The 13,522-nt window shown below is 44.6% G+C and overlaps 1 protein-coding gene across 1 annotated transcript in view; it reads right to left on the bottom strand.

Moving 5' to 3' along the window:
• Positions 1-13,522, bottom strand: part of CRIM1 (cysteine rich transmembrane BMP regulator 1) — a 178,140-nt gene that overhangs the window by 107,116 nt on the left and 57,502 nt on the right. The window lies entirely within an intron of this gene.

Genomic DNA, 13,522 nt, shown 5'->3' on the forward strand with positions numbered 1-13,522 from the left:
ATCTTTTATTGCATTATTTTCCACACGAACAACTGTAAACCTACGTTTGCCTACCCTGTGTGTGTGCATGTATGCACACACAGACAAAACACACGTACACACGCAGAGGGCACTCTTAGACCTTCAGGTTAGCTCACTTCTCCCTCTCAGTTCATTTTAAACCCAATACCCAGCCTAATTGCACAGATGCGATCATTACACGTTTGTTGCTGTTGATAAAGGTGGAGCTGATTATGATACATACACACACATGATCTACACCCCCCGGAGTCATCTTAGCCCACCCAAAGTTTCCAAGTGCTGTTTCTCTGCAAGACTCCATGACTTTCTTAGTCCCTTGTTTTAAAGGCTGGATACTGAGAGAGCAGCCTTTGCTCTGTCCAGACACAAGGAAGAAAGCTGCCTTATACAGGTAGTTCTCCCAGGAGATCCTTTCCCAGCCATTTCTGCATTCGAGATGTGGTAATGGGCCCGGCTTACAAAGTTATCAAACTGACCAGATGGCACCTGACAGTAATGAGGGACTCCCAAAAGAAAACAAAGGCCTCCGGGTGTTTAGACCTATCCAGTGAAGGTCATTCCCTGGGGAGAAAGGACTGCTTCACTGCCCAGCTCCTTGCAGAACAGCCTCCTTCTCTCCTCACAACTCTTTCCCTGAAGGCCTCCTTAACCCTCTGACCCGTCCTTCAGCTCCAGCATCAACTTCCTAATCAGCCTCGCCCAGGGCCCAGCCCCTGAAAGGGCCCTGGGTTTCTATGCCTTCTTTGTATTCTTTGTGTACCCACTGCACAAACCTTCATCCTCTGCTGACCGCTGAGAGGGCACCTGGAGACTACAAATACGCAAGCTGCAGCTGAGCAAAGGGACGTGTTTACTTTCCACCCTGAACTACAACTTGACCTATGGCAAAAACAAAAATATTGCAATGTGTATTTTTTTCCTAGCAATGATAATTATAGTACTCCAAACATGTTTTAAACTTCAACTACCAAAATGGAAAAAGCATTTCAAAAAATAATTTATTAAGTAGGCACTTATATTCTTGGTAGTCCTTACATGGAAATTCTACCTTTTGCCCCCTCTTCTTACCCATTAAAGGGCTTGGCTCCTGGCTAAAACCCTCTTCCGGGATGAGGTGGGGTTCAGCCTGCAGAGCTGAGAGGCAGACAACTAAATAAAGAACCCTTCCCATCCTCACCGTCAGCGAGGGTTTTAGCTCCCTTTTCCACTTCAGAGATACAGTGAGGTAAGAACCCTAGTGTCTGAGGGATGACACAAAGGCACTTCTGCACGTCTGGCCGATGACATGCCTGAGCCGGAAGCAGGAGTCTAGATGCCTCCTGGTACCGAGTACAGGAGGGAGAGTGTCTGCAGTGTTTGGACTCCTTTCAGGGGTACCGCGTCAATCTCGGCTCGTTTTCATTCCTGTTTCCCGGCAAAATTCTTCCTCACCTCCTCCACCTGGCCCTCTTCTTCCTGCCGAGGTCTGCCTGGATCCAGGACTCTGATCTCCATTCTGTTCTCGAGCTTTGCAACACTCTTTAGATCACTGGTTCTCACCTGAGCATGCTAGAGGACTTGCGAAGGCACAGGATGCTGAATCTCACCTCCAGAGCCGCTGACTTGGTTGCTCTGCACTGGGGCCTGCATTTGTGCGCTTCTGATAACCTCACAGTTCGCTGATGCTGCAGTCCAGGTACCATGCTTTTGACCACGGCTGTTTGGACATTTTAATCTCATTTTAAGCTCCACTACCATCTCTCTCCCCCAGCTACAGATGCGCGCTAGAGCTAACTCTAGGTGTAAGAGGACAGTGACATGCTTGACGAGCCTGGCAGATCTGAACAACAGCGGTCCCCGCTAAACTCATCCTCTTCTGCGTGGGACAGCACGCCTGTGTGGAGCTACCACGTCAGGCCTGAGGTGGAATTCTGAGAGTAGCTCCCAGAGAGAGCGGCAGACTGTCAGACTTACACGCTGGGCAGCAAGGACGGGTGGGGGCTGCCGCCAAAGTGAACACCTGCTTAGGACTGGGGCCGCTCCTGTATTTCACAGATACAGCCAATCTCCAAATAGTCTCAAATACAAGGATATAATGATTCCATAAATAAGTCTAACAAGAATAAATTAAAGGGCACAAAGTAGTTTCTGATGAACCAATTCTCACAAGTTCCTACTCCACTAGCTGCGAATTTATGGTAATTTGGAATAAGAGTGCCATGAAACCTGACTTTATGGGGACTGGGCTCCATAAAGTTGCGAGACTTAAGTTCCTTTTATTGTTTTGCTCCTTAATACCTACTGTGTTGCCCTTGTCCATGCCGTATCCCAACCAGTGGGGAGGGAGAAAAGTGGAAGGAAAGGGCACAACTCTAAATAGCATCAATAGTGAAAAGGTGCACTATTGATTCTGCTCCCTTCCTATGTCTGGGACTTACTTAGTCACACGGTCCCACTTGCCAGCAAGGAAGTCTGGGAAATGTAGTTTTTATTGTGAGTGGTCATATCTCCAATTAAAATCTCTATGTATGGGAGAAGAGGGGAATGGACACGTGGACATGGGGACAACAAGAAAGCTCTAAATCAGCTTCTTAGGAATATAAACCATATAAATAAGGGAAATATATTTCCCCTTGAAGAATGAAAGTTAAAGCAGCACTATGAAGAATCACTTGAGAAACTCGAGTAAGCAGCAACACGTGTGTTTCTCACCAAACCTCTACATCACTATGTTACAAGCACTAGGGAGAGTCTTAGTCATTTATCAGTTCCACACATACTTAATCATCAACTACCATGTGTGAGACACTGTAATAAAAACAAAGTATCTCTCTCTCTCTATATATATATATATACACACATACACACACACAGACAGACAGACAGGCCTTAGCCATCAATGAGCTAGATTTTCCCTAGTTACAAACTTCAAACAGAAAGCCTGGGCTTCTTTTGAAATGTACTATAACTTAAAGCTTCCAACAAACCAGTCTAATCTTTCCTACAAGAGAGCAGAGTAATTAATATGCCTGTTCTTGCATAAAAATGTGGGGATGGGTCTATCTACAAGACTTGTCAAAGGAGTTTTCTTTGTCAGAAATTCTGAGACACAGCAGGAGAAAACACAGGCCTAGAGAAGGCAAATGTCTTGCCCAAGGGCCACTCCCTTAATTAATGCTGAGGCAGGGCCAGAAGCCAGGTCTCCCGGAGAACCCTACACCGGCTCCACCAGGGCACACACCCACCGCCCTGACTTTCTCAGTCCTTGATCTACAGCCTGTACCTTTCCCTGGTAGTTACTCGGCTCTTTCATCATACTTAGCATTGCTTAGATGCCAGCTTAAACATCGGATCACAAAGCCCCTTTGTCATGAAGTCTGCTAAATACACAAACTAGCCTAACCTAACCTAAACTAAACTAAACCAAACCAAACCAAACCAAAAGTAACCCATTCTAAGTGGAGTGACGAAGAAAGGTCAGAAGAGCAATCTCTGGTCACAGGGCGGCCGTGGTGCTGTCCACCGCTCAGGTGCTGACAGGCTCCGCACCCACAGAGGGAAAGCCTCACCCTCCGAGACTCAGAGAACAAATGTCCTCTGGGATGGATGGACGGCAGGCCTGCCAGGACGCCCTGCAAGGGCAACCTGTGTGTGTGTACACAGGAGCCTTGGGACTGGGGACCTGGAGAAAGACAGCTCCTGTGGGGGAACCCTAGAGCCTCACACCGAATCCCCAGGAATTAGACACCTGGCAGTTTCAACCAGTCGACTCAGAAGAGAAAGCCAGAGGAAAACTGGAACCTAAGGCCAGAGGAGCTGGCAATACTGGACAGGGTCTCTCGTCTTCAGTGATGGGGGAACCTCCTGGGGAAGCTAAATACCGGCTTCCAGGGCCCTGGCCTGGTGTGGCCTGTGCCTCTGAAAAAGCCTTTCATGCCGCCACGGTTTCCTCACATTTTAAACAGTGCTTCTGCGCGCTTCTTAGGGTGAGCTTGACCTCTGTGGGAATCTGCACAGGGTGATGGCGGGAATCCTACCGACAGCTGTAACCCCCAATGTTTAGACTCTGTCTGGACGCTGAGGAAGCTTTTGCTGCCCAGTCTTGTCAGGACACTGGGGGAGCCCTTGTCTAGAAAATGAGACAGCCAGTCTTCCCTATTCATTCTGCATTTACTCCTCTTCCTTAAGTATTTCCTGTTGCAAAGTCACAGCTACCCCCCAGAAAAGCCACTTTTTTTTTTTAAGTCAGGGTTTGTGGTAGCACTATCTTTTGTCCATGTTATAATTGAGAGTATAAAAATGTGCCTTCGAAGGTGGAAAGGGAGCCAGCCTATTAGAGGGTCAGATGTGAACAAGTGGGAAAGGTAATCCCACGGGTTTTCTTTAGTGATACTGAGAACTTACGCCTGGCTGGCTGTAAATTTCTAGTTTAAGCATTTAAAAAAAAAAAAACAGATTAAGAAGCCATCCTTTCTCTCTGAGTCACTGTGCTATCTCAAACCCTCAAGCTCTGGGTTGACTATCATCCTGATTCCTAGTTCTCAGAGACCCCACTGCTTCACTGCCCTCCCTATTCAAAATTTTCTTCCCAGGGGGCTTGCAGATCTGATCAGCCAGGTATGCTTCTAGAAAGCATAGGCAGTATTTGATACAAGTGCTTACTGATATACGCTAGATTTTACTTGAGCTTAAAGCTTTAAGCAATATGAAATTTGAGACATCTCAACTGACCTGCAAGATGAATGGTGCAAATTTAAAAGGCTATTCAGTCACCATAGCATTACTGGGCTTCCTATAAAAAGGGATGGTAATACAACAGATTAAGCATTTCCACAGGAGAATTCCCCGAGTCTTTGCAAACACTCTAACTGGCGCACCATGCCGTCTATTATGGCTGCTCGGAATGTCATTTTCCATGGTGGCCAGTGCACTCACAGAGGTATTTCTAGGAATCGCTCTTCCTCATTTTTATACTACGCATTTCAGAGATTCGATATACTGCCAAATGTGGCATACCAGCTTTTTCATTCGTCCCAGATTTCTGTTTTCTGGTAAAGAACCATTATTTCCAGGACCTCTTTACTCCTCTTCACTCTTATCACCAGCCCTAGCAGCTGGCTTTCTTTTATAAAGAAAAGAGTTTTGACCAGTTCATGGGTTCCTACATATGTGATAATGAGCTAAAAACAATCGGGCAGTTGGAGTGTCACCAGCTAAGTGCTTTGCTCCTTCAAAAGTACTTCACAGCATACCTGATTTAAATTACAGATTATTACAAGTCACAGATCTTCTGGATCACTGTTTCATGAATAATTGAGTTTATGAATGTTAAATCAATGAATCACAAGGGTCGACTGTGTTGATTTGAGAAATGAATGTTGCTTAAGTCACGGTTGTTCTTATTTAGCAATAACCTCCGTATCGGACTCTTTGCCCTCCCCCTCTCCCGCTCACGTAACAATGCATTCAGCAGGCTCCACCGCTGAGCCTCTGATGGAAATGTTGGGGAAATACAGTTTGTCACCAGGAAGCCTCCACTGGAGTCAGAGAAGGATTTGTGACTTAGTGATTCCAAGGGCACTGTGGAACCTAATTTCCCCCCTTCCTTATGTCACCATGAAGTAAACATTAGTTCTGAGCTTGGGGGAGAGAACAGAGGACCAGCCAGCCCGATTGGGCAGTGCCTCGAACTCTGTCCCGGGCTTGCCACCAACTGCTATGTGACCTTGTGTGATCCCTTTCATCTCTTTGGGTTTCCGTTTCCTCTTCTGCCAATGGAAGGTTAGAAGATGACAATTCCTAAGGTTTTTTCCACTCCAAGAAACAGAGAACAGTACAGGAAAAGTTAAACGGCAACACAAAACAGTAATTAAAAAGGAGACTCCATGTAGTACATTAAGCAGCAAGCGAGCAGTAGAGACAGAAACCATGGTAACTTTATTTTTTTTAAGGTTTAATTTGTTTTTAGAGAGAGGGGAAGAGAGGGAGAAGCAGAGGGAGAGAAACATCAACGTGTGGTTGCCCCTCGTGCACCCATTCCTGGGAACCTGGCCCACAACCCAGGCATGTGCCCTGACTGGGAATTAAACCAGCGACCCTTTGGTTAGCAGGCCGGCACTCAACCCACTGAGCCACACCAGCCAGGGCGAGATGGCAACTTTAGAAATGCGAATATTGTGCGTGGCTTCATGGAAGAAGCTTCAAGTCTATACCAAAGCCTTGGAATCGAGATGGGACTTAAAGCAGGTGTTGCGAGGAAGTGAGAGCAGAGACTCCTCCTAGTAGGGGATGTGGCCCAGGTAGCAGGAGAGTGACATGTGATGGAGCACACCAGTCACCCTCCTGGTACCCTGCACCGCCAATGACACAGCCACCCACGCCCTCTGCCCCTGTGTTTTCAACTGGGGCGGCCACCTCCTCCAGGGCTCCTCCCCCACTCCACGCAGCCAGCCAGACTGCCACCGGCTCCCCACCCAACACTCACTGAGCACTTATAACACTCTGGGCACTTTGCTAGGGATTCGCAGGTATGAAGCTGAAAATACAAAGTCCCTAATTTCAAACAGCATCCTGGTCTTTTTCCAGCAAAAGTCATCTCCTCTGTGCCCTATGCCTTCACATCTGACTCCCCTCACGTCTCATTCCTTCCACTAGTCTATTTTCTCATACTCTGCACACGTATCAATTCTAGACAATGTTCACATTGTTTCATTAATTACTTAGATTTACATCTTGGCATTCTATGACCAAATGTGATTTCCATGAGGATTGCACTTGGACCTTGTACTTCGCTGTTCGCTCACTGCCCAAGGTAATACCTAGACCACAGCAGGCAGCCGATTAACTATTACATCCCCTTACCACTCTTAGCGTCTGCTTCTTCCTGTCTCTACTCACCTCCCTCTCTACCTACACGGTTCAAACACTTACTAGTAGTGTATGACCCTGGGTGACCTCTCCGAGCCTCATCTGTAAAATTAGGAGAATAAAAATCTCTACCTCATTGGTTTGTTAAAAAGTTCAAATACTACACTAAAAGCTTATATGAATACCAGGTACAAGAGGAAGCAGCTCTCGTTGGGGCTGATTATCATTAGCTGCTGACCTGCAAATAGTTACCAAAGGTTCTGGGGTCTTTTTTATAAGTCACAGAGCCAAATCAACAATGTAAAGTTTAAAAAAAAAATCAAATGACATACGGGTAAAGGACTCAGAAATGACAACGCTCAGGTAGCCCCAATGCAAACTAAGAAAAATTCATCACTTTCACAAGTCCCTCTTACCTACATGACAAGAGCAAAAGGCCGGGACCCTAATAAGTGTGTGATTATTGTGTTAGTCTAACACTGTGACAATGAGCTGCATGTTAGTAACATACTGTACTTCGACCATGTTGGTTTTGTTAAGAAAGACATCCTGTAAAATTGATACAGTGCTGAGCGGAGGGTGTGGTATATCTCAAGGTGTAATTAGCTTTATGGACTTTCCAAAGGTCTCCAGATGCAGCACAGTGATTATTTTAAAGAGTTAGAGACCTCCACCATCCAAAGCCTCAAGTGGGCGGGCGGTTCAGTGAGTCCCGGCTGACTCTGGCTTGGGGCACCCTGGGAAGACACTAGTTACTTTAAGAAGTGTGATGAAATTCTCAAAATCTGCTCTGAAAACACCTATACTTATTTATAATCTTCAAAGGGCTACAGTGCACTGAAATGGATTCTGAAGTACCCGAGAATCTCTGATTTACAAAATTAAGAGATCCCACGGTCAGAATTGCAGGATAATCTAGTGCCACAGTTTTTATTTCTTACCCAGTGCTCTAAATATTGTCTCCATTACATGTACTATTTATATGCTTAAAAGCTCATCCAAAAGAAAGTAAAAAAAAAAAAAAGGCTGAGNTAATCTTCAAAGGGCTACAGTGCACTGAAATGGATTCTGAAGTACCCGAGAATCTCTGATTTACAAAATTAAGAGATCCCACGGTCAGAATTGCAGGATAATCTAGTGCCACAGTTTTTATTTTTTACCCAGTGCTCTAAATATTGTCTCTATTACATGTACTATTTATATGCTTAAAAGCTCATCCAAAAGAAAGTAAAAAAAAAAAAAGGCTGAGACGTGATAATACATTGCAGTATATCCGTAACCAGTCTGGGTCTGTTTCTGACATATTTAAGGCCACTGAGAAAACATGACAAGGAGGCCAACAGACAAGAATCAGAACAAATTTTAGCCCCAGGCCCATCACTCTCCATGAGCAGGAAGAGGGCAGATCCCAGCAAGAACAGCCTTTTCCAAAGCATTAAATGGAGGATTTAGGGAGCTGCGTTGAAAAAAATCACAGAATAAAACACACTTCATGAAATCTGGGGCGAGAAAGTAAGGAAGGGGCGGGAGAATATTTCACTCATGAAGCTGATTTATCACATTACTTAAATTCCCCCCCCTCCCCCACACACAGGTATCACATCATAGGTAACATCACTGACTAAACAAACCTTTAGTAACATAACAGTCTCGGAAACGGACCTTACTCCTTTCCCCTTACTACCTCAGGTAAGGGTGAGTTGGAGGAGGGATGAATAGTGAAATAACTCATGCAGGATAAACCTTGGCAGTTATGGGAGCAAAGCCTGTCAGGCTGTATGGTTATCAGAAGGCAATAATATCTTGGATATTCAGAATTTCAAATGGCATTTACAACCATTTGATTACACAGGGGAAAAAGGTTTACCTGGCTACTTTCTATTCACTGGAAACCTTAGTACCTGGTACAGCCACACCCCTGCATGTATAGTTAACACACTAACCAAAGTTCAAACGAAAAATTTAGAGCTGTTAAAGTACACTTAAAATTCCTTTTGAATTAAAAAATCTTAACAATAAAGTGTAAGCTATGGCTGTAAATAAAAGGACAAAACTGAAGGAAAGAAATGATTAAACTTACACATACACTGAAATCATGTTGTTCTTCAAAGTCACCTTAGAAAGTTATATAGTCATTCCAATTCTGCCATTTCTCAGCACTTTTCTGTAATGTTCTTTTTGACATTTTCTTTAAAGGCGGGTCATGAGATATTCCATAAAATCAGCCTCCATGTCTAATAGTTCCAGGTTATGTTTTAGCAAAAACAGAATTCCCCAAAGTGCTCACCTATTTTATTAATCAGATATGACTCCTTATGCCTTTTGGCTATTTCCCTAAATAAAATCCAACTTCAAAGAATGAAAGTTTGTCACTACCAAAGGCATTCAAAAGAAAATGCAGCAAACACTGAAGGCAACTAAGGACAAAAAAGATGAAGGAAGGAAGGAAGGAAGGAAGGAGGGAGGGGAGGGGAGGGGAGGGGAGGGGAGGGAGGGAGGGAGGGAGGGAGGGGAAGGGAATAAAGACTTTCATCCTTCATACAAGGGCAGCTTCACCAGGACAAGCACAGGCTCCCAAGGCAAAGACGGCCAAAGAACATCTCCTAGACTTTCAAAGTTTGTCTGGAACTTGTTTTAAATAATGCCCACCTAAGANGGGAGGGGAGGGAGGGAGGGAGGGAGGGGAAGGGAATAAAGACTTTCATCCTTCATACAAGGGCAGCTTCACCAGGACAAGCACAGGCTCCCAAGGCAAAGACGGCCAAAGAACATCTCCTAGACTTTCAAAGTTTGTCTGGAACTTGTTTTAAATAATGCCCACCTAAGAATCTCAGTGGGAAGTATACCTTACTACACTTCATTGATCCTTTTTTCTAGTTGTATTTGTAACCTGATTGAAGGGTTAATACTTTCTGATTATTTTTCTGAATGAATGTTGGGAAAGAAATAATAAATTTAAAATGAAAAAGGAAAAAAAAAAGCAACTGGGTCCCTATCTGGTCACCTTGCAAGACCAGGAAGATGACTAATATCATGTTTTTGGAAACTAAAAATGCCGTCAAGCAAGAGGTTTGCTTTACAAAGGCTGATTTTAAGTCGTGGTGAACAGAAGTGAACTCGCATGTCAGACAGCGTTGACTGCAGCTCTCCCACAACGCCCAAATGCGTTTCCACGGCATCACTTAAATGCACAATTTCTCAAGAAGAAAGGAAATTTAATTAGGAGAAACAAACCATAATTACATACGAGCCATACGTTTGAGCTTACACACAAAAAAAAACTTCTTGGGAAAAAATATCTGTGTATTAATCTTACAAGTGAAGGACATAAGCACTGAAATTAAATTTCTGTTTATAGCTCTGGATTTTATTTAATGTTGCTGCACAGGACCATGGATCAAAAGATTGTATGAACACACTAGTTTTTACAATGCCACGGCAATAAAATTTCCTCTAAGCCAATCACTCAACACGCAGCTACTGATACCCCACCATGCGACACTCCCAGGATCACCAGTGGCTTCCACAGAATGGGGGACAGGAGCGCGAGATTCAAAAAGGTAAACACGGTATGGTCACACCAGCTTCCTAACGGCTGGAGAAGAAAAGTCCAAATCTGGACTGTGGCAAGTCCCTGGCATCTGGGCCCCACAAGTCCCATGACACATGGCCACCACCTGGCTCCTTTTCTTCATGAACGCAGGGCCCATGTCACCGCTTGCTCAGCTGCCCCACGTTCTCTCGTACCCCATGTCTTCATGCCTTCTCTTCCTTCCTAGTTGGCCGACTTTTTTCATGTAATTTTATTTCTTAATGTAGTTTTTCCATTACCATTTAGCCCCCTTATACCCTCCCATCCCCCACATCACCACACTGTTGTCCATGTCCACGAGTCCTTTCCTTTTGGCTTGGTCCCGCTCCCCATCTCCACCCCCCCACCCCCCGCCGAGCTGTCAGCCTGCTCTCTATCTACGGGTCTGTCTCTATTTCTCTTGTTCATTCAGTGTGTTCATGAGATTCCACATATGAGTGAAATCAGATGGTATTCGCCTTTCTCTGACTGGCTTATTTTTACTTAGCATAATGTTTTCCAGGCCCAAACTCTTAATTAATCTTCAAACTTTGTCTCCATAAAGGCAATGACTTCCCTGATGTTTAAAGAGTCGTCTGGCCTGCATAGGTAAAATGGAAGTGCCTGAACCTGCCTCTCAAATGACTCCTGGACCCGGCACTGTAGGAGAAAGGGACCTTCGTCACAACTCCTGTGTCTAGCACGGTGCTGTGTCATCACTAGCGATCACTGAGTCTTGACGGATTGGACAGATGAGACAAGTAACAGAACTGATTACGAACGTGGGTTCCAGGGCCCTGGTGGGTGGCTCTGTTGGTTGGAGTGTCATCCCGCACGCCAAAAGGGTACGGGTTTGATTCTTGGTCGGGGCAAAAACCCTAGGATGTGGGTTTGACCCCAGTTGGAGTATATGTGGGAGGCCACTGATTGATGTTTCTCTCTTATACTGATATTTCTCTCTCTCTCTCCCTTCCTTTCTCTAAAATCAATAAACATAGCCTTGGGTGAGGATTGAAAAATTAAAAAAAAGGACATGGGATCCAGAATGAGACCATGTAGTTCCAATCTTGGCTCTATCTGTACCTGGCTATGGGGCCCTGGCAAGTTAGTTAATCCTTTCAATTTAATTCATGGGGTTTTGTGAGTATTAAATAAAATCATTCATATAAAGTGCCTGGTGACATCTGCTACATAATAAACATGCTAGAAATGCTAGCTACATTACATCATAGTCCCGTTCTCAGAAATAAGAGACTTGTGTTTAAACAAATCAAATTAATACAGCTTGCCGGTTAAAAGAAAACATTTTAACCGTGGAAGATCTGAGAGATAAGGTATGGACAAAGACAATGGGAAGGTGGAGAGAGAATATGTGAGCGAGGGGCTCAAAGACAGAAAACAGTGAGACCATGGAGAAACAGAATCAGAAGTAAGTGGTGAATGTATAAAATGAGTAGAGAACAGGATGGGATTTTAAAGGTGCAGGGTCAGCAGACCAAAGAAATCAGTCGCCTCATTGGGCTCCAATGCCATCAACTGGGTACAAATTAAAAATAGTTACGAGCTGCATCATGGCTTAATCTCGGCACTGAACAGGACCACCATAACATGACTGCATCTCAGGTAGTTTAGACGGGTTGCCCAGAACAGCCGTGACGGACTATTTCCAAAAGTCCTTTGTTTTATTCACTCATGAATTTCTCATCTTCAAATAACAACTAGCTCCAGAGGAAAAAAATGAAACTTTCCGCTCAGATTCTAACATAAGCTTCAGGAATGAGAAAAGGACTATTCGCAGAGCTAGCTGCCCTGGCGTGAAACCTCCTTAGTAAAATCAGTGCACTTGGTCTCTTCAATTCGGCAAATAAGGGACGTGTACCGAGAATCTGGCACATCGCAAAGAACATGGAATGTGAATGGCCTGGGTGCAGCCCTAACAGGCTGCCGGTATCAAAACTATCTACTCTGGGATGCCAGTGAATCTGTTTCATGGGGCAAGAAAATGTACTCCCGCTAATAATGTAAATAGGAGACTGTGAACAAGTCCTTCAAGGGGCTTCAGTTTTTACTGAACCATGTGCTGGTCCCAACATGAACCTCAGCTTTCCAGAGAGGTACTAGATGGAAATCAAAAGGACGAGGCTATTAATGAAACAGACTAAAGGATAGGTAGGTTTTAATGTTGCAGAAAATTAGTAAGTCTTTTCTCAACAAAATTCCTCTGCTGTCCTGATTGTAAAGAGCTGCGTGTATGATGAGAGCTTGAGTTTTAAACTTTAGCATACCTTCCTCTTGGACATGAAGTGTTTAAACCATCCAGATTCTTTACCAAATTGTTAGCAAATTACCTAAAATACATCAGTGTTGCATTTGCAACTCTCATTTATCTTTACAACAGGGACAGTGTTGGGATAAATGAGGTTAATAATGAGGGCAAGAGGCAAGGGAAAGAAGAAGAGAGAAGACAGGAGGGATGCAGCCTGGCTTTGAACCCAACTTTGAACAGCAGTCATGCAGTGGCCTCTGGTAAGTCTAGGATCACTGTCTTGTTTTAGCAGATAAGGCAAAGAAGGCTTCAAGGGGTTAAATGACTTGTTCAAGGTCCCAATTCCATGGAGACCTTGGGACATAGCAGAACGAGAGCCAACACAAAAAAAGTCTGGAAATGAGGATTCAAAGGAAAGACTGTTGCCCCATCGGGGGCCAGCCAACTCTCGTTTTGGGCCTTGAATTTCTCCCTCTCTGCTGGCTCTTTCCCTTCTGTTTATAAACACGCTCACATTTCTGAAATGTAGAAAGTAAGAAACACTCTTCTGTTAGGTTTCACGTTACCCTCGGGCTCCAATTCTAACCCACTCCCTGCCCCTGCTGCCACAACCTTTCAGAAAGCAGAGTCTGTGCTCACATGTGTGCAACACGCCCGCCACTCCAAGAGGCCAGATGTGCCCTCTCCCCACCCCCCAACTGCCTCCCTTTGTCCTTCTCCAGCTATGGAAATCCTGTCCATCCTTCAAGCTTCAAATAAAATGCCACCTTCCCAGGAAAGAAAAATTATCCCTGATTTTCCCTGTCAGAACAACACTC

Source organism: Sturnira hondurensis, unplaced genomic scaffold, assembly GCF_014824575.4.
Source record: "Sturnira hondurensis isolate 20B ecotype Veracruz unplaced genomic scaffold, ASM1482457v3 Scaffold0016663, whole genome shotgun sequence".
NCBI classification, from domain to species: Eukaryota; Metazoa; Chordata; class Mammalia; order Chiroptera; family Phyllostomidae; genus Sturnira; species Sturnira hondurensis.